Consider the following 26572-nt stretch of genomic DNA (forward strand, 5'->3'; position numbering starts at 1 on the left):
CCGAAAATTGACATAACCCAAAGGAATCTTTGCTGTATTAAAATATACCAAACTATTCATTTATATTCAAAGAAATATTTTGGGTTTTTTTTAATATTTATTTTTAAGAGAGACAGACACAGAAAGCGAGTTGGTTAGGGGCAGAGAGAGAGGGAGACACAGAATCTGAAGCAGGCTCCAGGTTCTGTGCTGTCAGCACAGAGCCCAACGCGGGGCTTGAACTCACGAGCTATGAGATCATGACCTGAGCCGAAGTCGGACGTTCAACCCACTGAGCCACCCAGGCACCCCTATTTTGTTTTTTTAAGGGGACCCAGAAAATGTACCCCACTTTCCCATAGGAGTTCACTTGGTAAGAGATAGGAGTGAAGCAAATAGAAAAACACCATCCGCTTAACATTTTCAGAGAGGCTGTTGGCAGATGAGGCTCACATGTGAAGTGCCCTTGTACTTCCTAAAAATGAACCCCAGTGTTACATCTTTTCTATCCAGCCATAAGCAATGATGTGCCCTTGAGACCTCCCTAGGGGAGAGTTCTCAGAACCCAGAGAACTGTATAAGAATGTTCTTTCCTAATATGAATGTGTAACCGTATTTGCCCAAAGGTTTCCTCTATGCCAGAGCCTGTGCTAAGCACCATATATAAATCAATTAGCTCATGAAATATGTAGTAGATACTGATACTGTCCTTATTTACTCATGAAGAAACTCTTGTATCGAAAAGTTAAGTAACTTGCCTAAAGTCAGAGAGTTTATTATAGATAAGCAAAGTCTCAGAGTTTAGGTAACTTGCTCAAAGTCACAAAGATCAGAATCAAATGCAGGGCCTCTATAATCAACCCAATCTGCACAACATTGCCTTGCACAACATTGCCTTGCAAAGAAAGGCACTAGGTGTAGTTTAAATGTTTATTGCCCAAAGACCTCTGAGAAAACTGCCCTTATCAAAGCTTTCTGAAGGGCGTCAGGTATATTTTATATCACAAGACTTCATGCCGATGGCTAACTGGATCAGGAGAGGCTCCTGATACAATGGTGATCATCTAATGACTGCCTAATTAACTATGATTTGTGAGGCTTGGGTCAAGAAAGCTGAGATGAGTTAACTGGAGTTCTCTGAAGAATTGGAAAAAGAAATTGACAGACTGAAATTTAGGTGTGGTGGGTCATTATTATAAAGGATTCTCTGACACTGAACAAAATTCCTGAAGCCATGATAATTATTGAGAAACCTCAAAAGAGAAGGTGAACTTGAGAAAACCAACAAGTTATTCAGTTTTCTATGTACATATTGGGTTTAAATATACAATTTTATGTTTACCAAGAAAAGTCGTACTTTTTAAGCAAATAGGTAGCAAATTAATGAATATAATACTATAAATATATAACTAAAATTGGCAAGATATTTTAAAAGTTGGATTTTTAATTTTATATTATGGTTAATTAAATGGCTTAATAGAATAATATTTAATGTTTTTAAAAAGTTATTATAAGCATTAATCCAGTACACATACTTTGAGGCTAGGTTGGAGTTTGTTTGCATAACTCTTACGGTACTCATGTAGACATTATGACATTAGCCTATCCAAAGATTTCACAGATCAAATATATCTTTAGCATATTTTCCAAATATATTGAAAAGCATGGTTATTGGTACAAAGGTTTTAGAATTACTGAAAAGCATATATAATGATGAAATGATTATCACCACTAATTTTTTATTTTTAAAAATTTTATTTTCATATATCAATTATTTAGATTTTAAAACTATTTCTTTTTATTATTTAAATTTTATTTAGTCAACATACAGTGCATATTGGTTTCAGGAATAGAATTCACTGATTCATCACTTACATACAACACCCAGTGCTCATCACAAGTGCCCTCCTTAATACCTATCACCCATTTAGCCCATCCCCTGCCCACCTTCCCTCCATCAACCCTCAGTTTGTTCTCTATAGTTAAGAGTCCCTTATGGTTTGCCTCCCTCTCTCTTTTTTCCCTTCCCCTAAGCTCATCTGTTTTGCTTCTTAAACTCCATATATGAGTGAAATCATATGGTGTTTGTCTTTTTCTGACTTATTTTGCTTAGCATAATACACTCTAGCTCCATCCATGTTGTTGCAAATGGCAAGATTTCATTCTTTTTGATGGCCGAGTAATATTCCATTATATCACCTCTTCTTTATCCATTTGTCAGTCAATGTACATTTGGGCTCTTTCCATAAATTTGGCTATTGTTAATAGTGCTGCTATAAACATCAGTGTGCATGTGCCTCTTTTAATCAGTATTTTTGTATCCTTTGGGTAAATACCAGTAGTGCAACTGCTGGGTCATAGAGTGGTTCTATTTTTAACTTTTTGAGAAAATTCCTTAAGCTTTCTGGAGTGGCTGCACCAGTTTGCATTCCTTTCAACAGTGTAAGAGGGCGCTCCTTTTTCTGCATCCTTGCCAACACCTGTTGTTTCCTGTTAATTGTAGCCATTCTGACAGGTGTGAGGTGGCATCCCATTGTGGTCTTGAATTGTATTTCCCTGATGATGAGTGATGTTGAGCATCTTTTCATGTATCTGTTGGCCATCTGCATGTGTTCTTTGGAAAAGTATCTATTCATGTCTTCAGCCCATTTCTTAACAGGATTATTTATTTTTGGGGTGTTGAGTTTGTTGAGTTTCCTATAGATTTTGGATAGTAACCCTTTATCAGATGTGACATTTGCATATATCTTCTCCCATTCTGTAGGCTGTCTTTTAGTTTAGTTGATTATTTCCTTCACTCCGTGGAAGCTTTTTATCTGTACAAACAATTCTAAAATTTGTATGGAACCACAAAAGACCCTGAATAGCGAAAGCAATCTGAAAAAGAAAAACAAAGATGGAGGTATTACAATTCCAGACTTCAAGTTGTATTACAAAGCTGTAGCCATCAAGACAGTATGGTACTGACACAAAAACAGACACATAGATCAATGGAACAGAATAGAAAACCTAGAAATGGACCCACAACTATATAGTTAACTAATCTTTGACAAAGCAAGAAAAAATATCCAATAGAAGAAAGATACTCTTTTCAACAAATGGTGTTGGGAAACCTGGACAGCAACATGCAGAAGAAAAACTGTACCACTTACATACACTATGTGCAAAATAAATTCATAATGGATGAAAGACCTAAATGTGAGACAAGAAACCATCAAAATCCTAGAGGAGAACACAGGCAGCAACCTCTTTGACTTCGGCTGTAGCAGCTTCTTAGTAGACGCGCCTCTAGAGGCAAGGGGAAAAAAAGCAAAAGTGAACTATTGGGACTTCATCAAATAATAGAATAGTGTATAAAATCTACCTCTCTTCAGCCATGAAATTTAGTTAAATATTTGCCTCAGATTCTTTAAAATGTAAAGCAAAAAATTTACCTTATTTTTCTTCTCCCTGAAAGTATGGAGGTTACTTAATGTTCATTGCTAAGGAATCAGTTGCAAACTAGCATAATTTAACCTCTTTCTTCAGACACTGAATTGCCCTTTAAAAATGATAATTGGTAAGTAAGTTAAATAAAAATTCATATGAGCTTGCCCTTTACATGGCTGTCTATCAATATTTGTCAAGTTTTTATATCATGAAATGATCTTGGCATTTCTCTAGCAAATCATGTACCAAGGATTATCAAAATTAGGTAACTATTTTTATATACAGATTTTTTTAAAAGAAGAAACTATTTCTTGGACAGTATTATCAACAATAATTGGGAATAATAGAAAGCAAAAGAAGAAATTATTTCAATTCAGTAAATAAAACAATGAATAGGGGGGATGAGAAAATTAGATTTAATGTATTAAAATTTAGGAAAGATATGTATGATAACTTTGATGTTGGGAACATTCTCTAAATACTCATCATTTTAATAAGCATGTTTTTCAGCAACTCTGAAGTTCATGTATCAGCCGTTACTATTTTAGGTTTATAAATGGAAATACATGTGGGAAAATACACTTTCTGTTATAATTTCATTGACTGTGAACTGTTAGAGGAACTTTTAAAAATACCAAGGATTGGGGTGCCTGGGTGGCTCAGTGGGTTAAGTGTCTGACTCTTGATTTCCGCTCAGGTCATGATCTCAGTCAGTTGTCAGATCTAACGCTGCATCGATGCTAGGTGTGGAGTCTGCATAAGATTCTCTCTTTCCCTCTGCTCCTCTCCCCAACTCACACTCGTGTGGTCCCTGTCTCTCTGAAAAAATAAATACATGAATACATACTAAATTAAAAAATAGAAATAAAAATAACCTCCTGAAAGTACATTCACCTAAAAACAACAAAAATACAAAAAGACATAACCAAATGAGAGATTTTGTCTTTATGTACAGGAAAGTGTTTTAATAAATCAGTGAATTAGGAACTTTGGCTGTTTTAGAAAAATAATAAATCCATATTTTATAACCAAAGGGTCTTTAAGGAAAATATCATTTTTAAAGAGTCAGTAGGACAATAAATACAACTTTAATCCAAATTCAATTTGTAGAATTATTACTTAAAAATTTCAACCTAGGGGCATCTGGGTGGCTAAGTCGATTAAGCATCCGACTTCGGCTCAGGTCGTGATCTCCCGGTCCGTGAGTTCGAGCCCCGCGTCGGGCTCTGTGCTGACAGCTCAGAGCCTGGAGCCTGCTTCAGATTCTGTGTCTCCCTCTCTCTCTGTCCCTCCCCAGCTTGTGCTCTCTCTTTCTCAAAAATAAACATTAAAAAAATAAATTAAAAAAAATAACTCTTTTAAAAAAAATTTTTTTTCAACCTAAAGCTGTAGTTGCTAATGACAAAATTTAAAACATACTCTACATTTCAAGAAATTTAAAAATACAACTGGATAGAATTAAAGTATTATAAATTTGTGCATCAACATGGGTGAGTACATTGAGCAGAAGTAAAACTACTGATACCTTCGAACACAGTAGATAATCACAATTTCCCATATACTTCACTTTCATTTTTATACTTTTATCATGTATATTGACAATCAAAATCTTGAACACATTTTAAAACATATTTTAATTTGTATCTGCTCTTATATTGCCATCCCAAAATTAATATTCTTTATCATCCCTCATTTTTAGTCTCATCTTGTCCAATTTGATTTTGATATTGAATTTATAGTTCCACTGCAGAATGACTAGGACATACATCTTAAATACCTCAAAGAAGGGATTTTAAGGAATTTCCAAATTCCAGAAATTTTCCAAATTATCAGAAAATAATTGATAAAACCAATAATGGTATTTGGAATTGTTGCAGTAATAGGATGTCATGAATAACCACATAGAATATTCAATATCATTTAACTGGTGAAGCATGCCATGTTAAAAAGACCTAAAGCTTTTAACTTCATTCGCTTTAGGGATAAATTCCTTGTAGCAGATGCGTTGGAAATAGCATGTCTGATTTGGTGGGCTGTTTAAATAACTGGCGGTTGTCTAGTTTTGTAAGCAGTGACAAAGTGGTAAGGTTGGGTTAAGCAGGCACTTCCTTAGAACTGCTACCCACCTGCATGATGGGAAATACTGTTTGCTTTACTTAAATAGATGTTTCAGTTCACTTCAATAGGATAATTAAGTATGTACACACTAGATACTGTGAGGTTCCAACATGTACTGATTGCTAGACTCAGCCCTTTTAATAATGTCCAATTGAATAAATGAGCAAATCACAGATGATATCGTGTATAGATTTTAGCCTAGTAAATAAATTGTAATTACTTTAAGTAGAGAAATTCTTCAGCTGAAGGGTCCAATCCTTCAAATCTGGTTTTCACTTAAAAATCAAGAAGAAATAGTCTTAAAGTAAAATGAAAATTTTTGGTACCCTAATTTCAAATGACCGATAAGCCAACTGTCTGTCTAGGCAAAGAAAATTATTTTTGTGGGGAATATTGGACAGTTACATTCCCAGTGACTAGTGGACTAACGCAGACAAGAAGGATAATTAGAAATCAGTCACTTAAACCACATTGGTATTGTTTCCTTGGAAGGAAATTTTTATCAACACGCACCCATTTCTTTTTTTTTTTTTAATTTTTAATTTATTTATTTCTCAGAGAGAGAGAGAGAGAGAGAGAGAGAGAGAGCTAGCATGGGTGGGGGAGGCGCAGAGAGTGAGAGAGGGAGACACAGAATCTGAAGCAGGCTCCAGGCTCTGAGCTGTCAGCACAGAGCCCGACGCGGGGCTCGAACTCACGGACCATGAGATCACGACCTGAGCTGAAGTCAGACGCTCAACCGACTGAGGCACCCAGGTGCCCCAACACCCACCCGTTTCTGACTCATGTCTTGGTCTCTTGTTTTACTGTACCCTATATGATTCATGTACCCATATGATTCAAGTCTCTGCGATGCAGCTTCTTCATATTCTGATTAGGTAATCCAGGCACTTAGTAGAAGAGGGTTATCTTTAGTCGAGGGAGAGGGAATAAGGTGATTCTTCATTTGGGCTTCAAGTCCAAAACCTTTTCTAATTTATCGTTTGTGAAACTGATCCTCATTTCTCTTCTCGTAATTATTGTTAGTTGTGTAGCACCTGGAAGGGAAGAGTAATGCATGATTGACAACAATCTCCAACAATTTACAGTTGACTAGTCACCCACTTAGTGCAAAGGGTGGAAAAGATTGAAGCAGAAAGATGATAGCTCAGTAGCTAGCTAGTTCAACATTTTTTTTGCTGTTCTTTCTGGGACCTCGTTTCCTTTCCTATGCATTGAATAGGTAAGTCATTCCTAAGTCTCACTATTCTTCTGCTTGCCCTCATTTAATCCTTACATTTTATATGATTACATCTATAATAATAAATTACGTAAGAGCAGAGAAAATATCAGCCATTTTAAAATGTCAATTTTTGGCACTTATAAATAGAGTTGCTATAAAAAGTCATGTGCAAGTTATTTACATGTTTATTTATTTATTTTGGATTTTGAAAATTTTATTTAAACCAAGGTAGTTAACATATAGCATAATGATGGCTTTAGTAGTAGAATTTAGTGATTCATCACTTACATATAACACTCAGTGCTCATCCCAACAAGTGCCCTCCTTAATGCCCACCACCCATCCTCCCACCCAGAATCCTCCAGCAACCCTCAGTTTATTCTCTGTGTTTAAGAGTCTCTTATGGTTTTGTTCCCTTTCTGTTTTTATCTTCTTTTTCCTTCCCTTTCTGTATGTCCAGCTGTTTTGTATCTTAAATTCCACATGTGAGTGAAATCATATGGTCTTTGTCTCTCTCTGACTGACTTAGTTCACTTAGCATAATAGCGTCTAGTTCCATCCACGTTGTTGCAAATGGCAAGATCTCATTCTTTTTGATCATCGAGTAATATTCCATTGTATATCTATGCCACCTATTCTTTATTCATTCATCAGTCGACAGACATTTGGGCTCTTTCCATAACTTGACTATTGTGGATAGCAGTGCTATAAACACTGGGGTGTATATGCCCTTCTGAATCAGCATTTTGTATCCTTTGGATAAATACTGAGTGGTGCAATTGCTGGGTTGTAGGCTAGGTTTTTATGTGGACATAACTTTTTAACTCCTTTGGGTATATATACCTAAGACATGATTGTTGGATCATATAGAAAGACTGTGCTTAGCTTTGTAAAACAAAGATATATCTATGCTACTAGTTCTTCAAGGACTGTTTCATAGAAGGTGAAATATATTTTTAGGACAATAAAGTAATCCTATGATTATTAGGTGTGCTTTATCCTTAAAAAAAGCTTTTCTTTTGGCCAGAGAGGTAATTTTAATTCTAGCTTCTGAGTTTGTATTGTTTATTAGTTGATGAAATTCAATTGTTCTTTGAAATTAAAGATGTTGTGATTGTCCCAACCTAGTTCTGTTGCTATTATAAGGCCTTACCCAAGATTTCTGTTAATTTCCAGGGGACTTCCAGTTTTAGAATTAGTTCTGCTTCTGACTTTTTCTTACTTCCGAACTATACATTTTACTTGAATCTTATAGTCCTTGGCTATCACTTTCCCTTTACTGTTTTGTGAACATAGAGTCCAACCTTATTTTATTAGATTCTTTACACACACCCACTCACACTCACATGCACACGCACACGTGCACATACAGAGGCATACACACACTGACACACACACGCACACACACGCACACACAGAGGCATACACGCAAACATAATAAAACAAGCTTTATACAAACCACTTGTGGGAAGAGCATATCTCATTAAAGGTTTGAGAACAAACTGGTTTTCTATCATGGAGGTGCTCATTGCTCATCCCCCCTTCTTTTCAAGACTCTTTCATTAGAACCAACCTTCTCCTTTTTCTTACCCCTCACCTTAGGTTTCCTCAAAGATACTCAAATCACCTTCGTGTCCAGAACAATTTAGTTCTTTAAATGATGCTTGGCAAGACTCCAGGCATAATTTTGTGTATCCAAAGACTCAATGCCTTTGCTAGAACAATGGGCTATTTATGCCCCCTCTTCCCATTCAGTAGCATGGACAAGCTGGCAGAGGCTTTGACATTTCATTTTATTCTATTCTCTCATCCCTGTCAGTCTTTGAATAAAAGGCAGTAGTGGAGAGATTTATTTTTCCTTTAATATGAAATATGTTATCCCTTTAGAGGGATCGGGTGGTGATAATCAGTTTGGTTCTTAAACAATACTTTCTTATATAAATCAAATATCTGAAGGTTTTTCCAAATTGCTTTACATAATTACAGCCAAAATTTTTCATAGATGTTTACAAACTTTACCATAGGTGAATTTTATTCCAAAGTAGTTTTCATTAAACATTTTACTTTCTGAATTATACATTTTACTTTCTGAACCCACTACACATACATACACACACGCATTCAGTGCAGAGGGCTTTCAAACTATTTTAGAAAGGAAGATTATTCAGGTGATGTGTCATTAAAATTATGAGCTAGTATCATCAGTTTTCAACAGCATGCTTACTAATAACTAAGAAAAATACGCTCGCACACACACATGGGTTTCTGTGGTGGGGATTTCACAGGGAGGGAATGTCCTGCCAAAGAGGAAGGAACTTGTTGAACATTATATGAGTGTGGAAGTTGTGAAGAGCAAAAAATGATTTCATATGTGGAAGAGAGAATGTGTTGGGGTTCTTAGCTGGCTCTAATTGACCTGTGTCCTCCGGCTCTAATTGACCTGTGTCCTCCAGCTCTACCCGCTTCCTCCCGTCATCACATACTGTGATTTATCTACCTTGCTACACTTCCTTTCAAGTGTGTTCTGTGTTCTCCTACCATCGGATCTTTGCACATGCTGATCTTTCTTCCTGGACCACTCAATTACTACTCAAGTTCCCCTCCTCCAACACTTTACCCTATGTTTCCAATGACTAACTTTTATTTTTTCTACAGTCTCAGTTTATCTCTTACTCAGAAATCTATTTCCTGCTTTCTATCTAAATTATGTACCCTATCTTATAGAGTTTCAGAAGGCCTTATTTGTCTTCTTCATACCTCTTATTATAATTTTAAATTATTAATTAATTGACTTGTTTAATACTGTCTTTGTCACTAGACGCTATGGTCTATGAAGAATGAACACAGATGAAAAGAATATGGGGGGGGAGGATAGGCTACAAATGATAGTATGTATCTGCTGTGCTTAAGAAATACATTGTGTATTGTTGAATAAGACTTGTGTTATTTTTAAGTACATTATATTTGTCCAAAGGGTTAGATTTGAATGGTTAAGCTACACATGAAGAGAGGCCTGCTAATCTTGCCATTTACAACAATGTAGGTAGAACTGGAGGGTAATATGCTAAGCAAAATTAGTCAGAGAAAGGCAAGTATCATATTACTTCACTCATATGAGGACTTTAAGATAGAAAACAGATAAACATAAGGGAAGGGAAACAAAAATAATATAAAAACAGGGAGGGGATACAACATAAGAGACTCTTAAATACAGAGAGCAAACTGAGGGTTGCTGGTGAGGTGTTGGGTGGGGAGATGGGCTAAATGGGCTATGGGCATTAAGGAGGGCACTTGTAGGGATGAGCACTGGGTGTTGTATGTAAGTGATGAATCACTAAATTCTATTCCTAAAATCATTATTACACTATATGTTAAATAAATTGGATTTAAATTAAGAAAAAGTATTTAAAAAAAAGAAAAGTCCAGATTGTAAAATCTGGGTTTTAATTTATTCAATTCATTAAGTATATGTTTGTCTGCATTTATAGATATTCACACATTCATTGCAGTTTTTTTAATTTTTTTAATGTTTTTATTTATTTTTGAGACAGAGAGAGACAGAGCATGAGCAGGGGAGGGGCAGAGAGAGAGGGAGACACAGAATCTGAAGCAGGCTCTAGGCTCTGAGCTGTCAGTACAGAGCCCGAAGTGGGACTTGAACTCACAGACGGTGAGACCATGACCTGAGCCAAAGTCGGACACTTAACCGACCGAGCCACCCAGGCACCCCTGAAGTTTTTATTTAACAGTTACAATTGTTCACTTCATTTCATCAGTGAAATATATATATATTTTACTTTCCATATTCATTTGCAAATGCTAACAGTGTAGTTACATAGAACTAAAAAGATGTATTCCACAAAAATCTTTCACATTTGATTTGTCTTTACAATATATAAAAAAAAAAAATCCAGGGCGCGCGCGGGCGCACACACACACACACACACACACACACACAAAAGTGATGGCCTGCTAAAGCTGAGATACTTGTCCATTATTTTGGAAAATATCAAATTTGAGCTTATTTCATTCTACTTTTGCAATCTGGTCAGAATGTGCTACACTGGTCCGGTACAGGATGTGTAAATTCTTAAAGACACTCTTGCATTAGTTCATGCCCTTCAACAATTGTGTCTAGCAATCTCTACCAGGGGATAGGCCATAACACATTTTTGTAATTCTTCGTAATCTGAATCTCGACACTGTAAGGTTAAGGAATGGTGTAAGGGAAAAAAAAAATGTCTCCACGTAAAAGAAAGATGTTAGAAGGAGGAGTTAAGATGGGGGGGGGAGAAATAGAGGGACCCTGGGCTTTCCTCGACCCTCAAACACAGCTGTATTGAGTCAGATTACTTGGAACACCCAGGAAATTGATCTGCAGACTTGCAAAATGATATCCACGTTTGCAGGGAGAGAGGGTGGCAGGTGCGAGGTGCATGGAAGTGAACTGGGGAAAAGAAAAATGGAGGTGCCACGGAGGTGCAAGGGACTCTTTCTATGGAGAGACAAAGGGGGAGAAAGAGAGAGGGGTTAAAAGAGTGTAGCATCAGGTTCACTCAAGAGAAATACCTCTCTGGACCATGGACTGGGGAGCCAGAGGTACTGAGAATTGCAGATTTTTTTACAAACAGCAGGTGGAGCTCAAACTTGGAGGTTTTGAACATGCAAGACTGTCTCTGGAGTAGAGTTCTGCTGTGCACTCCTGAGGAAAAGGAGGAAGCTGGCCCCAGAGTGCATGGTGTGGTGTAGGAATCTCCAGGGCGCACTGGGAGAGAACATTCCCCTTCCCGGAATACTTCTGAAAGAGGGGATCTTTCCTCTCCAAGAACAAAAGACTCTATAGATGCCAGCAAAAGGCCTTTCACCGGCAGAGGACAGAGGCATGCCCAGAAGGCATATAACCTTATTGCTGCTTTTAGTGGCGCTACATGATAGAGTCCATGCACCATGCGGGTACAGGACTATATTTCTAGGATAAAGGACTTCTGACACAGTGTGGAGAGGCTCTAATCCAGAGGAGGGGAGAGAGTCTGCACAGTGCTGGGTCCTTTAAGACTTTGAGTTTTGATTCCGAACTTCATGCCAAAGAAAAAATGTAGGAAAGCTGTGGTGCAGGGTGACCTGACCGCCCTCGCTATTCTGTGAGGGCTGCCTGAACAGTGGGCGAGAGGGAAGGGTAAGATCCCCTGTCCAGGGACACGAGATTGGGGTGACACTAACCTGGTGAGACTTCAGACAGCAACACACCAGCCTCCAGTGGAGGTGGGACCCGTGGACACCATACCTTGCTCCCTTGTGCCTGGCAACTGCTTATTTACTGGGACAAGACTGACTATGAGCCAATGCAGTGGGCCTCTCCTCCAGAAGATCTGCACAGGCAGCACCTACAGCCACTAAGTGTACAGAAAATAGAGTGCTTCAAAGTGTCACCTGCAGTTCTGGTGGAAATAGGACCAGGCTTACTTTTTGTTTTTCTTTTTTATCTTAAGCCTACTTTCGAATAGGCTTATAGGTTGTTTGTTTGTTTAATTTCCTTTTGTCTCTCTCTCTCTCTCTTTTTTTTTTTTTTTTTTGGATCAAGCTTCTTTTTTTTTCCTTTTCTTTTTCTTTCTTTTTTCTTTTTTTCTTTCTTTTCTTTTTCTTTGGAATCAGCCCTATAGTTTTTTATTCTCTGTTTGGTTTCCTTGGTTCCCTTTCCTTTTCTCTTTCTTTGGGATCAGGCCTTTTCCCACTTTTTCCAGCCTTACTTTAACAAACAAATCAAAGCACACCTAGTTACAAGTCCAAACCCTACCCACTGTAAGTGAGGAGGAGCTCTGCAGAGGACTTACCAGTGGGAAAGAGAAGCCAAAACACAACAGCAGAGTTCACACAGCATACACCAAAACCACTTCCTGAAGTGCCAGGCCTTGGACACTGCATGACCCCTTTTTAATATAGCATTACTCCCAGGTACAGGAAACATAACAAGCTTTTAAAACAAATGGAAGACAGAAACTTACCCATAATGACAAGATGGAGGAATTCTCCCCAAAAGAAAGGTCAAGAAGAAATCACAGCCAGGGACTTGCTCAAAACATATATAAGCAATATATCTGAACAGCTATCATAAGACTACTAGCTGAACTTGTAAAAAGGATAGAAGACACCGGATAAACCCTTGCTGTAGAGATCAAAGACCTAAAGACTAGTCAGACTGAAATTAAAAAAAAAAGCTATAACTGAAATGCAAACCTCACGCAGCAAAGAAGTTGAATCAGTAATCAGACATCTCCTAAGAAATAAGAACCCTGGGCCAGATGGATTCCCAGGAGAATTCTACTAAGTATTTAAAGAAGACGTAATGCCTCAAACTCTTCCAAAAAATAGAAATGGAAGTAAAGTTTCCAAACTCATTCTATGAAGCCAACATTATCTTGATTCCAAAATGAGACAAAGATCCCACTAAAAAGGAGACTTACAGGCCAATACCCCTGATGAAGCTGGATGCAAAAATTCTCAACAAGATAGTAGCAGATTGAATCCAACAGTATAGTAAAAGAATTATTCACCATGACCAAGTGGAATTTATTCCTAGGCTGCAAGGTTGGTTCAATATTCACAAATCAATCAGTGTACTACATTACATTAATAAAAGAAAGGATAAGAACCAGATGATCCTTTCAATAGAGGCAGGAAAAGCGTTTGACAAAAAACAGCATTGATTGTTGATCAAAACTCTCAACAAAGTAGGGATAGATGGAACATACCTCAACATCATAAAGACATATACAAAATTCCCATAGCTAATCTCACCCTTAGTGGGGAGAAACTGAGATCCTTTCCTTTTTGGTCAGGAACAAGATAAGGATGACCACTCTCACCATTAGTATTTAACATAGTACTGGAAATCTTAGCCTCAGCAATTAGACAACAAAATGAAATAAAGGACATACTAATCAGCAAGAAAGAAGTCACACTTTCACTATTTGCAGATGACATGATATTCGATGTAGAAGACGTGAGAGACTCCACCAAAAAATTGCTAGAACTAATACATGAATTCAGCAAAGTCGCAGGATAAAATCAATATGCAGAAATCTATTGCATTTTTATACACCAATAATGAAGTAGCAGAAAAAGAAATCAAGGAACCAATAACATTTCCAATCGCGCCAAAAAAATAAGGTATCTAGGAATAAAACTAACTAAAGAAGTAAAAGATCTATACTCTAAAAACTATAAGAGAATTATGAAAGAAACTGAAGAGAACACAAAAAAATGGAAAAACATTCCATATTCATGGATTTAAAGAACAAACATTGTTCAAATGTCTCTACTAAACCAGTCTACACATTTAAGGCAATCCCTGTCAAAATAATACCAGCATTCTTCACAGAGCTAGATCAAACAATCCTAAAATTTGTATGGAACCACAAAAGGCCCCAAATAGCCAAAGCAATCCTGGAAAAGAAAAACAAAACTGGAGGCATCATGATTCTAGATTTTAAGCTACATTACAAAGCTGTAGTCATCAAGACAGTATGGTACTGGCACAGAAACAGACATACAGATCAATGGAACAGAATAGAGAACCCAAAAACAGACCTAGAACTACATGGTTAACTAATCCTCAACAAAACAAGAAAGAAGGGGTGCCTGGGTGGCTCAGTCGGTTAAGCGTTTGACTTCAGCTCAGGTCATGATCCCACACTTCACGGGTTTGAGCCTTGTGTTGGGCTCCAAGCTGACAGCTTGGAGCCTGGAGCCTGCTTCAGATTCTGTATCCCCCTTGCCCCCCCCCACATTCTCTCTCTCTCTTTCTCTCTCACTCTCTCTCTCTCAAATATAAATAAACATTAAAGAATTTTAAAAAAACAAAGCAGTAAAAAATATTCAATGGGAAGAAGACAGTTTCTTCAACAAATGGTGTTGGGAAAACTGGACAACGACATGCAGAAGAATGAACCTGGACCACTTTCTAACATCATACAGAAAAATAAGTTCAAAATGGATGAAAGACCTAAATGTGAGACAGGAAGCCATCAAAATCCTGGAGGAAAAAGCAGGCAGCAACCACTTTGACCTCAGCCAGAGCAACTTCTTACTAAACACATTGCTGAAGGCAAGGGAAACAAAAGCAAACATAAACTGTTAGGACTTCATCAAGATAAAAAGCTTCTGCACAGCAAAAGAAACAATCAAGAAAACTAAAAGGCATCCGATGGAATGGGAGAAGATATTTGCAAATGACATATCCAACTAAAATATATAAAGAACTTAACAAACTCAGCATCCAAAAAACAAACAACCCAGTTAAGAAATGGATAGAAGACATGAATACACACTTTTCCAAAGAAGACATCCAGATGGCTAACAGACACGTGAAAAGATGCTCAACATCTCTCATCGTCAGGGAAATACAAATCAAGACCATGATAAGATACCACCTCACATCTGTCAGAATGGCTAAAATTAACAACACAACAAACAACAAGTTTTGGCAAGGATGAGGAGAAAGGGGAACACTCTTGCACTGTTGGGAATGCATACTGATGCAGCCACTCAGGAGAATAGTGTGGAGGTTCCTGAAGAAACTAAAAGTAGAACTACCCTAATATCCAGCAATTGTGCTATTAGGTATTTATCCAGAGGTTGCAAAATTACAGATTTGAAGGGGTACATACACCCTGATGTGTATAGCAGCATTATCAACATAGCCAAACTATGGAGCAGAAGCCCAAATGTCCATTGACTGATGAATGGATAAAGATGATGTGGTATGTAAATATACAATGGAATATTACTCAGCCGTCAAAAAGAATGAACTCTTGCCATGTGCAAGGACGTCGATGGAGCTAGAATGTATTATGCTAAGTGAAATAAGTCAATCAGAGAAAGATAAATATTATTTCACTCATATATGAATTTAAGAAAACAAAACATAAATATATGGGAAGGGGTGGGGATAAAGAGAGGGAAACAAACCAATCTCTATTGGTTTTAATGATAGAGAACAAACAGGGTTGACGGAGGGAGGTGGATGGGGGATGGGCTAGGTGGGTGATGGGTTTTAAGGAGGGCACATGTTGTGATGAGCACTGCGTGTTGTATGTAAATGATGAATCACTGAATTCTACTCCTGAAACCAATATTGCACTGTATATTAATTAATTAAAATTTAAATTAAAAAGGTGCTAACTCATTTTAAATAGACTTGTTACTAAAAATAATTATTTTGTATGAAGCATTAAGGTAGTGACAGAAGCTTTACACATATTATGTGTCATCATCTGTCAACATTCTTGACATACTCAACACTTGTAATTTGACAGTGCTATACACATTATTTTAAGTAGAAGATGAGAATATGTACCATTCTAGAGATCCTTTTGGTGGTTTTGTGCTTACTCAATGCAATAGCAACTAAATTATTTTGATTTAGAATGAATTGACTTTTCTGTCTTTGGGGAACTCTAATTACCTTCAAGATAAGAGACAAGCAACCTCCTTCCACCCCAAATGCATACCTCTGCACTCTTCATGCTGCTTTCAAATGCCACCTTCTTAAGCCAATATCTTCATTTTAATTCTGGATTTATGTGTTTAAATCAGACACATACCAAGCAGTTGCAAGTGTAATGAGTTACCTCCACAAAATGAGAACCCCATTTTGAAGTTTGGGCAATGAGCCACTCTGACATTTAAAAACCAATAAAGTGGAGACATATTAAATAAAAGGAAGGGATACTGAAATATAATTTTTTTTCATATCTTTTCAGAGGTAATTTTTTTTTTTAATTTTTTTTTTCAACGTTTATTTATTTTTGGGACAGAGAGAGACAGAGCATGAACGGGGGAGGGGCAGAGAGAGAGGGAGACACAGAATCGGAAACAGGCTCCAGGCTCTGAGCCATCAGCCCAGAGCCTGACGCGGGGCTCGAACTCCCGGACCGCGAGATCGTGACCTGGCTGAAGTCGGACGCTTAACCGACTGCGCCACCCAGGCGCCCCTTCAGAGGTAATTTTTAAAGCTCCTCTTAGAGTGACATAAAAAGATGTCTCAGCCATAATCCTCTGATTTCATAAGGGGCTCTTCAAACCTTCTTGACTTGTAAGTTTTTAACTCCAAAGTTCCAAAATCCTCCGCCTTCACTCACATTAACAGGAAACACATCATCACACGTCTTCACAATCAGAAGAACTCTTAAAACTTCCATCTTCTGATCTCAACTTCTGTAATTTCTGACTTACTTACGACTATTAAACCTATTGTTTGTCCACATTAAGCTTTTATTTCCTCAATCCGTGCCTATTCACCAGCCCATATGCCCCTCCGGTTTTGGTTTCCTCACTTGTCCAAATACCAGAGTCGGTGTTGATGGCAAATACTTCAAGAACCCCCGTGCCTCTCCCCTCACTCCACCTCTAGCTTCATGAAGCTGTAACTTAGAAACTTCAGCATGTACATTCTCCGCTCGCAGGTTTGGGGAAAGGACTGGAGAAAACCATGAGCTTCTGATAGTTTTCTATACACTCCTCTCAGTTGCCACTTATTCATCTTTCAGTGAATCTTGATAATATTTCCACAATTCATTTTCCAAATTATACTCTTTGCCCTGTCAGTGGCAATTCTCCTATTTTCCTTGAATGGACCAACAATGTTTTCCTTCTTCCCTTCTAGGTTCTGTGATTGATCTAATAATTAAATTAATATATGAGAACTAAACAGGAGAAAAAGAGATTTAATTTACTTTGTTTAAAGTGACTTTTGATAATTAAAAATTATTATTTATTTATTTTTTTAGAGAGGAAAAACATGCACAAATTTGGGAGAGGGGCAGAGGGCAAGAGAGAGAATCTTAAGCTCAGTGCTCAGTGCAGAACCCAACATGGGGTTAGGTTGGATCCTATGATCCTGGGTTCACGACCCAAATCAAGAGTTGGGTGCTCAACATAGTGAGCCACCCAATTTTTCAAAGTTCTCAATTTTAGGAAAGTAAAATTTACTATTTTTATTTTGTGGTTGGCCCTTATGTATCTTGTTTAAGAAACCATCCCCTACAACAAGTTGAGAAATACATAGGTTCTTCTAAAAGTTTTAAATTTCTGCCTTTGAAATATAAACTACTAATCTATTTCGAGTGGATTTTTGATGGCAGGAGGTTGAGAGTTTTTTTCTTTCCTATAAACTATTACCTGAAGCTCATTTGTTGAATAATCCCACTCCTGAAGTTGACCATGGTACATCCTCTCTGTCAACCGACACAACTCCAGACAGACAAGACTTGATTCTGGGTTTTCTATTTTGTTGCAATTGTCAGTCTGTCTATCACTGTGCTCATAAAACATGCTTTTAAGAACTATGTTTTACTAGGGGTGCCTGGGTGGCTCAGCTGGTTAAGCATCCAGCTTCGGTTCAGGTCGTGATTTCATGGTTCGTGGGTTCGAGCCCAGTGTCAGGCTCTGTGCTGACAGCTCGGAGCCTGGAGCCTGCTTTGGATTCTCTGTCTCCCTCTCTCTCTGCCCCTCTGCTTCTCATGCTATGACTCTCTCTCTCTCACTCTCAAATATAAATAAACAATAAAATTTTTTAAAAACCTATAATTTTCTATGTCTTTATATATTTTAAGGAAAACTCTCCCTTGTTTTCCTCCTCATCCTTTTTTTGCAAAAGTCTGGGCTAATTTTAGCACCGTGGTCTTTAATACAAATGTTAAATTCAATTTATCGCATCCCACGAGTAACTGTACTAGAACTTAGGTTATAATTTTATCAATTTAAGAGATAAATTTGAGGAAAGTGGCATCTGTAAAATATTCTCTTCTTATCAATAAATGTGGGTGACCTCTCCATTTTCTTACTGTCCCTCAGTAAAGAATATCAGTTTGGCCTTAAGCAGTAAATGATTCTGAATATTCAGTCAATACTTATTGAATTGACTGATTCAGTCAATTGGTATAGAACACGTGCGACCTGGAAAACACTTTTACTCTGTGATCAGATTGTAAACAGCCAGGAGATAAACTGAAAACATCAGGGAAACTTTAAAGTTTTACTCAGAGAACAAAAGCAAATTCTTTCAGAATGCTCAGGAGCCCTGCAATTTTTTTTCTTTCAAGGAGAGTCTGTTTAGGGAACATAAATATAGATTTAAAAATAGCTCTCATTTATTCATTGTAAAGCAGGACAGTTGCAGCATGGATAATTAAAAGACACAGATGTGTGCATGGACTCTTCAACCCGTGGAGCTCACATAAAGCTATTTTTGATATAGAAATATAATCTTGGAGTCCCAGAAACAGCCACAGATGCAACATTCTGCTGTCAGATGCCACATTCTGCCACTTACCATTACCCATAGACAATTACTGAAGATCATTATTTCCTATCACCTTCTGCACCAGAACATTTACCAGAGCTAACAAATAACAAAACTGACTAAATTCAAATTATCCTTCTGTTCCTCTCCTAACCTTCTTGATTTGGAACAATTAAATAGTCTAAATATAGGAGATGATTAGACTTGGATTGGAAAATCTCTAGATAACTATTTGGTTTGAAGTATTAAAGTTTTTTTTTGTTGTTTTTTTTAACAGAACCACCCTAGAACATCAATAATTTAGGCAATGGATTCCATTATTTCTGCAAATGTATAGGAATATTTTGTAAACTGTGGCAGAGCCACATTCTCTCTTTATCCAGAGATAAACAGGGACTATGATGAATCATCATTTGCCATGAGATGATTCAACTATCTCATCAGTACCTCCATATATGAGTTACAAATTACTTCCATAAAATATGTCTCCTTAAATTTCCATCTGTAAATTCTACTCAACCTTTAAGGCCCAACTAAATCAATATTAGGCTTCCCTAGTCATCAAAATAAAATGTGATTTATTTCCTCCCTTAATCCCCATGCCATCTTATACCTATCATGACACCAACAGCATTTTACTTGTTCCTGTAATAACTTTTGGATTGTCTCATTTCACACACCTACTGTTAAGGGCAGAGAAACTATTGGTAATTTCTTAAATGGCATTTCGTAGACATAACCGATGTAATATAACATCTGGCTCATAGTCTAACACTCAATAAACATGTGGTCAGTCTGTAAATAACTAGTATACCATGAGAGAACAATCGGTTGCCTCTCTTATGTGCTTGAGGTGATGCTTTGTATATGTACACTTAATATTTAGATAACTAGAGTGTGCATTATGGCCTAATGGGAAAGGACAGGCCAGGATCCTCACTGACTCACGAGGGTCAGTCAGAACTGGGATACTGTGCTATGATAAGCTCAGTCTATTTATGTTGACTTCATGCTTCCTGCTTAGGAGAGCTGTAAGCAGCCACCTAACTAATTCTCCTTGCACAGAGGGCAACACTTAACCAAAATCTTATTTTTTTTTATATCATAAAACTTTCCTAATAACATGGTAGTGTTTTTATCCAGATGTAGAAAACAAACATCTCCAAGACAACAATGGAGAACTAATATATAACCTAGTTGGTTTAGGACATAAGTGGTTCTTTAAAATAATTAATTTTCATTATATTTTTATGAAAACAAACAATATCCAGGAAATGACATATTGCTGTATAGAAAGAACAGGTGCCCAGGATATTAAGCCGGTGTTAGTAAATCTGAGGAATACATGCACTTGTCAGCCCTCATAGATTCCCTTAGGTCTTGCTATTGGTCCTCCTTAAAAATCCATTGGCCACAATCATCATCAATCAAGTTTTACATATATAAATAGATTCCAAATTTATTCTCTCAACAAAAATGGCTCCTTTGTGCTTGGCAATGTGGGGTGAGGTTTTATGAACCACAGATTAAGAAAAACCTCCATTGGGGCGCCTGGGTGGCTCAGTCAGTTGAGTGTCTGACTTTGGCTCAGGTCATGATCTCATTTGTGGATTGGAGCCCTGCGTCGGGCTCTGCGCTGACAGCTCAGAGCCTGGAGCCTGCTTCGGATTCTGTGTCTCCCTCTCTCTCCGCCCCTCCCCTGCTCACGCTCTGTCTCTCTCTCTCAAAAATAAATACACATTAAAAAAATGTAAAACAGGGAAAACCTCCATTCATGAATCTCACATTCAGGTTACTGAGAAAAAGAAGCATTCTGTTAATATAGACTAGAGCTCAGGATTAAGTCAGAACTTCAGGTTTTTAGTGCAAAATTTCACAAGCATTTTTTTTTTCTCCTTACCATAGATGTGGCTAACTGTATCCAATTACAAACAGTTGGTGTCTTTGCTCCATGTTTAATGATGGCTTCATGGAAATTAAAGAAACAAAGGTCAGCGATGTAAGCAGTTATTTGCATAAACGAGGAGTTACCGAAGCCACTGAGCCTTTCCCTTAAAAATACACTGGCAGAAAATTTGCTTTACTTTTGCAACATTACCTTGGCATTACCCCTTGATTCCGAACACCAAATAGAATCCCCGAATTCATAGCATCATCTGTCAGGTGAATGCCATAAATGCAGCTTTCACTACCGACGGCTCAAACTAGTGTGTGTCACCGCAGTATGCAACTGTTGGCAACCTGCCAAGAGAATTGTGTATTTTAAAGTCGTGTCAAAAGTTGAAATGGTTAAAAGACAAGGCTATTATTTATTTATTTATTTATTTATTTATTTATTTATTTAGAAAGCACCAGCGGAGAAAGGGCAGAGAAAGAGGACAGAGAGAGAATCCCAAGCAGGCTCCGCACGGACAGTGTGAAGCCTGCTCCGGGGGCTCAAACTCAAACTGTGAGATCGTGACCTGAGACAAAGTCAGACACTCAACCCACTGAGCCACCCAGGCACCCTTATAATTTATACTCAGATCAAAGTAAAACTATTAATTAAAAGATACTTTTTAACATTTTTTTAAGTTTGTTTATTTTTGAGAGAGAAAGAGCGAGCTCTCATGTGCACAAGAGCGAGGGAGGAGGGGCAGAGAGAGAGAGAGAGAGAGAGAGAGAGAGAATTTAAAGCAGACTCCACACTGTCATCATGGAGCCCAACATGGGGCTCAATCCCAATCCCACAAGCCATGAGATCATGACCTGAGCTAAAATCAAGGATCAGCTGCTTATGACTGAGCCACTCAGGCACCCCTAGAAGATACTTTTAGGTGAGACAGTATGTTATCCGATGGGTAGGAGCCTGGGGATATGAGGAGTGATCAAGTCCGCACTTGTTACTTTTGTGTAGATTATCCCCACGGAATGAGATCACTGGGGCTAATGGTTTTTGAAACGGCCCTATTCTCTCTAGTAAATTTGCAATCTACATGACAAATCTTCACTGGTCAGATTAGGTTTGGTATCCTTTATTTATATCATGTACTCTTATTTTCATTATTTTTCAAATTTGCTAAATCTACTCATGAGCCTGTTTCTTGACTCCTGGTTTTGTAATCTGGAATGAGGCACCTTGTGTAATGAAATGTTTCCCTTCTTATTTGAATAAAAGTTAGTTTCTTTAAGGTTTATGTAACTTCCCAAAGTTGAAAAATGACTGGACTTTTCTAGAAGACCTTACCTAGGAAGTTGTCATTTATTTCCTAGTATTGTTCTTTTTTTATATGAAAGGGACATGTCAAAATATCTAGTCTTCAGAAAGTTCACACTCCTGGTCATTTTCCACTTAAAAGGAGGTAGGGGTAAAATAGTGGTGATTTTTGTCTCTGAATGAGAGGTGTTCTCTTGGTCCAGAAACAAATTAGAGGACAACACTAAGAGTGTATCAAGTAGGTGATGAATGTGAATTAAGTGGATAATATTCACTTCCAGCAGTTGAAATTCGAGTATGGGATTTGGAGCTAGACAGACCTCCTAACTCCACTACCCACTGCCTGGGAGACTTTATGAGTTCTTGCTTATTTCCCTATGAGCCCGGCAAGTATACAGGAAAAGCAATAATCGAATGTGTACTGAAAGGTACTGGAAGGTAAGAGACAGCAGGCTGAGGAGTTGATACCTAACCTGGATTTCCTATGTGTCATGCCATGCATGCTGTTTGGAGCTTACTAAACTCTCAAAGCAAAATTATAAGATACTTTCTGAAAGGAAATATACTACTTTTATGGAACTACAACTGATTTTTAAAAAATCGTTTTCGCTAGGCAGAGAATATATAATGGAAAGAAAAAAAATATTTAAACATGAAGATGTAGAAGTTGAAGGAGTCATTCGACCTTGGAAGGAAAACAGGAATGTTAATATTATTTTTTAGGCAATAAGGATAGTGATAGAGAATCCTTTCTCTAAATGCAAGAGAGACCAATTCTTGTTAAAACAGTTTGTTCCTTATGTCATGGATTTGCTTAGAGCAAATGACAGGCGAGATGTGTACCAGCTTTGGAGTTTGTGACTTCTTGTTGATATAAATTCCAGGGAGTTTCCTAAATGAATGCTTTCTTGGGAAACAGCTAAATGGTTTCCTGCCTGAGATATTCTATCTTACCTTCACGCTGCTCATTTCTGCTCTCGGTAAGAGTGGAACACGTCTTCCTCTAAGATATTAGCACATTTGAAGTGCATCTGACGCAGCGGGTTTACTACCCATTCCTTGAAGCAGTTTCTTGACTCCGCTTCTAGACAGCTGCATTCTTGGTCTGCCTCTGACTTCATTGGATCCATTAGTTTCCTTGGCTGGATGTGCTTCATCTTCACTGCCTCTGAACATTGGAAGGACTCAGGGTTCCAGTCCAATCTTCTGCTCTTTAAATTCACATCTAGGTGACCCGGGGCTCCTGGGTGGCTCAGTCGGTTGAGCATCCAACTTCAGCTCAGGTCATGATGTCATGGTTTGTGAGTTCGAGCCCGGCGTTGGGCTCTGTGCTGACAGCTCAGAGCCTGGAGCCTGCTTCGGATTCTGTGTCTCCCTCTCTCTCTGCCCCTCTCCCGCTCACACTCTATCTCTCAAAAATGAATAAACATTAAAAAAAAATTTAATTCACATTTAGGTGACCTTATCCATTGGCCCCAGCCTTCCACCTGATCTCCAACTCAGATATTCAACTGCCTGCTCAGTGTCTCCACCTGAATTTCTAATAGATACCTCAAACTTAAGAGGCCCAAAAAATAATGTTTTCATTTCCTGTGTCTCCATACATGCTCCTCCCCTAGTCTCTCTTAGCTCAGAAATTAAACTAACCATTGCTCACAAAACGAAGCTCCTTTTCAGTCATAGTCCACATATTTCACATTCTCTCAGATGTCCTATATAATCCACTTAAATATATATCGCAAGTCTAATTCTCTCCACCTCCACTGCAACTGTCCTAGTCTCAGCCAAACCATCTGTTGCTAGAATATTTAACATCCAAACGTCCCCAACTTCCAACCTTGCTCTCCTGTAAGAGGTCTCCATGCAGCATCCTGAGCAGTATTATTAACATGTATAGCTGATTGTTATCAGTCTCTTGCTCCAAAATCTCCCAAACACATTTAACATAATCCAAATTCTTTACTATAACCTACAAAACCCTCTAAAATAAGGTTTCTGGTTCCCTCTCTGGCCTCATTTTTCCTTCTCCCCCCTTGTATATTCCACTGAAGCAAAAGCAGCCATACTTCGGTTTCACAAAGATACTCATTTCCATCTCTAGGCCTTTGTACTTGCTTCCTTGTGCCTGAAATATTCTTACTACAGACAATCACATGGCTTGTTTTCTCAGTTCATTATTCTCAAATTGAGCATTCTGTCCAAAGAGAGTCTTTTTCTGTTGATTCTATTTAAAATAGGCTGTTCTTGGGGCACCCGGGTGGCTCAGTCAGTTAAGTGTCCAACTTCAGCTCAGGTCATGATCTCACAGTTTGTGAGTACGAGCCCCATGTCAGGCTCTGGGCTGACAGCTTGAAGCCTGGAGCCTGCTTCAGATTCTGTGTCTCCCTCTCTCTCTGCCCTTCCCCCATTCATGCTGTTTCTCTCTCCCTCAAAAAATAATAAAATGAACATTAAAAAACTTTAAAAAGATAAAATAGGCTGTTCTTGCTCTCTTATCTTCTTATTTAGTTTAAATTTTTTTTTTCAACGTTTATTTATTTTTTTTGGGACAGAGAGAGACAGAGCATGAATGGGGGGAGGGGCAGAGAGAGAGGGAGACACAGAATTGGAAACAGGCTCCAGGCTCTGAGCCATCAGCCCAGAGCCCGACGCGGGGCTCGAACTCCCGGACCGCGAGATCGTGACCTGGCTGAAGTCGGACGCTTAACCGACTGCGCCACCCAGGCGCCCCAACTTCTTATTTAGTTTAAATTCCTATATATTATCTATCACTGTCTAACATTATATTATAGATTTATTTGTTAATTATCCGATTGTTCTATGGAATGTAAGCTTCTCAAGGAAAATTTACCTTAGTCATTGATACTCTGTCTAGTATCTGGGCTATTTCTGGGCATATAGCAAGTGCTTACTATTTGCCGAATGGATTATTAAAGGGAATGGAATTATAAACATTTTGGGATCCTCAAAAGCAGCAGTGGAAGTTAAAAGACTGTTTTTAAACCAGTGTGAATTAGGTGTGGTGATGAACAATTAGACCAATAGAATTACACATGAGAGCTCAGAACCAGGGCCAAGAATACATGGCAGCTTGAATTCCCAGAGGTGGCATCACTGATGAGTGTGAAAAGGATGTACCATTCAGTAAATAGTATCAGGATAATAGGTTATCCATGGCAAAAAAAAAAAATTAAAACTGAATCTCTACCTCTCATCCTATACAAAAATAATTAATTAATTAATTCCACAGACAGTTCAAAAGTAAAACTTTATTTTTAACATGTAGGGGAAGATAGAAAATTATCATTATAACCTAAGAGTATAATGAGATTTCTTTGATAGATGCAAAAAAAAAATTCATTAAAAAAAGATTGACGTATGTGTCTACAATCATAATCTGAGATTTATTTTCACCAAAACAATACCAGAAGGTGTAAAATAATCAATTACAGACTGAGAGAAGCTATTTGCAGCAATCTAATTGACAAATCATTAATAATCTAGAATGTGAAGAGCTTTTATTTTCTATAGGCACGTGGCGAGGGGGCAGGGGATGGGAAACAGACACATACCAGCAAATCACAGAAGAAGAAATAAGAGTGTCCAGTTGATAGAATATGCTCAATCCAGCCTGCAAGCAAGAGAATAAAAGAAAAAAGAAAACATGAGATATCGTTTCCCCTCTGTTCCCATCATTTTCTCTCTCCCTTCCTCCCTTCCTCTCTCTCCCTTTCTCTTTTTTTTTTTTTTTTTTTTTTTTTTAGCTTTCATTGTGGTTCTTAGAGTTAGTCTAATATAGAGTACTCTATCACCAGTAGAAGTGGAATTCTCTTTTTTATTTTGCATCTTTTATTTCAATATTTTGACAAAAGATAAATGTAAATTTTCTTTGAAGTAATGGGCATATTGGTGGAATAAATATTTCTTACTCTATTTCCATTCCTAATGACAATAACAACAAAAAAAGGAAATAACAATCATTAATTCCAAAATAGAGCTGTCAAATACAATATAATTTGCAAAAATACATGACCAATTGCAGGGATGTGTAGGAGAAGAAATCATTATTGAAATGAAGGCAGCAAAATGAGAAGAAACACTATTAAAAAATACTAAGAGGCCTAAAACATAGGCTTGATAAAACAAATCAAAATGAAATGACAATGAAAAGCTAGAAATGATCAGAGAGAAACTAATTGATACAAAATAAACACAAATACATACAATGTATGCCTAACTTGCATTTCTACAAGAATAGGATAGACTGAGATAAAATCACTTATAATTTGATTTTAGAAGAAAGCTTTTATTTTCTTTCTGAAATAAA

The 26572-nt window shown here is 37.6% G+C and overlaps 1 long non-coding RNA gene across 1 annotated transcript in view; it reads right to left on the minus strand.

Annotated features, from left to right (window-relative positions):
- Positions 1-6226: 6226 nt before the first annotated feature.
- Positions 6227-26572, minus strand: part of LOC124501112 (uncharacterized) — a 213607-nt gene continuing 193261 nt past the window's right edge. Inside the window, exons 3-5 of the long non-coding RNA XR_006959708.1 lie at positions 25818-25876; positions 21148-21290; positions 6227-6563 (exon numbers count right to left, since the gene is read on the minus strand). This is a non-coding gene — a long non-coding RNA (uncharacterized LOC124501112). The remainder of the gene's footprint in view (positions 6564-21147; positions 21291-25817; positions 25877-26572) is intronic.

Source organism: Lynx rufus, unplaced genomic scaffold, assembly GCF_022079265.1.
Source record: "Lynx rufus isolate CCGP_SWC_20201006 ecotype Redwood Valley unplaced genomic scaffold, mLynRuf1.p SCAF_7, whole genome shotgun sequence".
In the NCBI taxonomy this organism is placed as follows: Eukaryota; Metazoa; Chordata; class Mammalia; order Carnivora; family Felidae; genus Lynx; species Lynx rufus.